Raw genomic sequence first — 3,378 nt, forward strand, 5'->3', positions numbered from 1 at the left:
TCGCCTGTCCGCGGTGGCTCGGCCCGGCGCAGCGCGGAGCGTGTTTCAGGAGGGTGAAGCTGGTCGTTGCCCGAGTCGCTGCCGACCCCGCGGTGTAGCCCTGAGTCGAGCTCCCCTTGAAAAGCCGAGTTACGATTTTCACTTTATGCTACAAAATGCCATAGAACGTGATACGGAGAAGGTAACTTACATAAGCTGGTGTTTTGCCTGAACTTCCCCCCTCCCTGCCCAGAAGGTACTTTTTTCCTTTTATTTTTTCTCCTTTTTTATCCAGTGACACACAGAATTTCTGTCTCCTGATCAGTGCCCTCCAGCGTCTTCTCCGGGCTGACTTAGTGTCAAATGTTTCTGTGCCCTACAGATCCCGTCTCCAAGGTCCTGCCAATCTAATGGAGCCAACGAAGAAGCCCTGCAATATGAAATCGAAGAGCTGAAACAGAAAGAACTTGCTCTAGACCAGGAAATTGCACAGTTACTCTCCGAGTAGGTCCTTGGCAAGCTCAGTGTTCGCTTTGATGCCTCAGTTATTTTTGTTTTTCCAACAGAATGAGGCCCAGGAATTAGAGCTAAAAGCTGACCTCTTATGATGTCATTTTTATCGTGGTGCAATACAGAGTTGATTATGGTGTTGGTTTGAGTTATGGGGCTTGTTAAAGACATGAGGGAATTCTTTCTGGTTTATTTGGTAAAGGAAAACAAGTTTTATTAGGAGCTTGAGTAAGAGGATTTTAGCTTCTCCCCAGATGTTGCTGAGATAATTAGGTGTAAAGTGGGAATGAATAATGTTACATCATGATATTACAACACATCATGTTACCAGAACAGCTTGTTCATGTGAGGGTTACAGTGGAGATCGTGACTTGTATGACCTGCCCAAGTTAGTCACAGGTGAAACTGGTTCCTTTTTTATTCCATCTTAACTGCGTCTTCACTTGTTTTGTGTCTGAGGCGAGAGGGTTAAACCTTTGAGTTCAGGAGACAGAGACGTTTTCCAGACAGACAAGCGGGCTGTGCAACACTGGCATGCCGGGTGCCACGTACAGGGTAGAACAACTGTTTTATTGTGGTTTCCTATGACACGCTGCAGCAGCTGCTTATTAGCACCTGTTTTGAGATAAAATTGCTGCTTGATTTTTAAAGAGAGGGAACCTCTGCGGGTTATTTGTTGTGAAGGAGTGATGTTTTCTGAGATCATGTGCAGAGCACAGAATGGAAGTGTTAGAACAACAAAGCCTGCTCCAAAATCTCTTTTGTTTTATCCTCAAGGATAAACAGACCTTAATTTTTTTTCTGTAGTTAGAAGTTAGAGATACACATAAATTGACTTCACCACAGCCTATTGCTTTCTGTTCTTGATTCTGAGAATTTGGGTGGGTTGGCTTTGGGGTTTTTTTTACAAGTCTTGATGTGGGAAAAAAAACCTTCCGTGTTTATACCTTGCAGCAATGTACTTGCTGCCTTCAGATTCTGCTTTTGAGGTGCCAGGCTCGGGTACTGTGGATCCCTTTGCTGTGCTCGGTTGGTGGCAGCAGCATGCGCTGAGCTGCATCCCTCTGACCTTTCTGGTTGTGTTGTTACAGAGGCTACAGTCTGGAGGAACTGGAGCAGCACATCTCTCTGCTCCACGAGTATAATGATATTAAAGATGCTGGACAGATGCTGCTGGGCAAGCTGGGTAAGGAAGGGCAAAGCTGTTGAAGAACTTGTTAGTGACTGTTTTCATACAGACAGAGAGAGAAGCTGCTACGCTGTAAGGCAGAACTTGTTTTAAAGAGTCTTGATTTCCAGGCTTCTATTACCCGATCACTTGTGCAAGCACAAACACTTCCGTCGCTGTTCTCTTGGTCTGTTTTCAGATCTGCACATGTGAAAGGATTGTCATTTACCGGTATTTTAGTCTGTGTTACGGGTTACCAACTTTCAATAAGTTTTATTAATTTTTGTCAGTTTTGTTCTTCATATGCTTAAAAAAAGGATAATGGGGAGCAAGTGGGGAGCAAAGCTGCAACACCTTAGACTGGTTCCTTAGCTGTGGGATTTCTGTGGGATCGTTAGGGGCTACTGGGAGGAAAACACAACTTTTCTAATTAATCTGATCTTTGTCTCGTGAAACCAAGGGTATTTCTTTTTTTCCAGCTGTTATCCGAGGGGTTACTACAAAGCAGCTCTACCCTGAATACGATCTGGAGCTTAGTGACTAGCACTGATCCTGGAGACTGCCACGTCCCGCGAGAATGACTGTTCCTGGGCCGTCACGTTTCAGCGTCACATCGGTTTAGAGCTGACGTAAGGTGGCCTCGGAAGTATGTATGTGGAATTACAGCAGAGCACAGGCTGCAGCTTTGGAACATAAAAGTTGTTGAATCTACCAACTCTTCCCACTTGCAGGAAAGGGGTGTGGGACTTTGGATAATTTCATCTACTACCTGATCAACAGCATTTTTATTTTTTTGTTGGAAATGTTGAATCCAGGTTGACGTTAAGACTTTCTGTGGAGCCTTTGCTTCCCTATGACATCTAGGGGCTCTTTGGATAGTCGAATGTTCAGAGGAAGTGAGGGCACACAAATATGCAATGTGGGAGCTGCCTTGAAGGAAAAGAAGGAACCCTCAGAAGCAGGGAGGGAAGAAGGCTGAAGTTGTGGTTTGGGGGGTTTGTTTTGTTTTATGATCAAATCTGGGTAACTCTGGGTGTTCTGTGCTTTTGTACTTACAGAACCTGTAGATACCAGAGCAGGTACCATTTCTGTGCTAAGTGGCAAAACGTGCAGTTGAGTTGAACTGTCTGGTCTGAATAAAGCAGCGATCACATTTCTCAGAAATTCGCTTTAAGAGCCGATAAAGCACTGCATGAACCTGGGAACACATTCTTCGGCCATGTTCTGAGACAACCGTAACGTCTATTAGTCAGATGTTTTCTGAGGACTCTTAATGGAGACGGTGGCAGCTCTGCCCAGTAACGGGCAGGCGCAGGGTTCCATTCGCTCTCTAAATGCAGAGTCCTGTGAGACTCCCACACTGTGAGAGTCAGCCGTGTCCTGAACGCAGAACGGTGTTGAGAGCACGAGTGTTTCAGTGTCAGGTGTTAGGACTGAGGGTGACTGCACAGACTAAATTTGACTGCTCTGAGTGGCTCTAAGTGATGAAGTGCTCTGCTGACTGCAGACCCCCGTCCCTTCTTTGCTCAGGCTTGATGTCCTTCTGCCAGTAAGTTCCCACCCTGGTCTCCAGTCAGGCCCCTGCTGCAGACTGCCCATTATTTCCAATTCTGAATCAAATGAATCTGTCTTTGCAGTGCTGGAGACCAGAAAATGGTCACAAGGCTGCTGCTGAGAACAGCGATAACCCGCGGGTCATCGCAACGGCGGCCGTTTCAGGC

This window comes from Buceros rhinoceros, unplaced genomic scaffold, assembly GCF_000710305.1.
Source record: "Buceros rhinoceros silvestris isolate BGI_N320 unplaced genomic scaffold, ASM71030v1 scaffold45126, whole genome shotgun sequence".
Classification (NCBI taxonomy): domain Eukaryota; kingdom Metazoa; phylum Chordata; class Aves; order Bucerotiformes; family Bucerotidae; genus Buceros; species Buceros rhinoceros.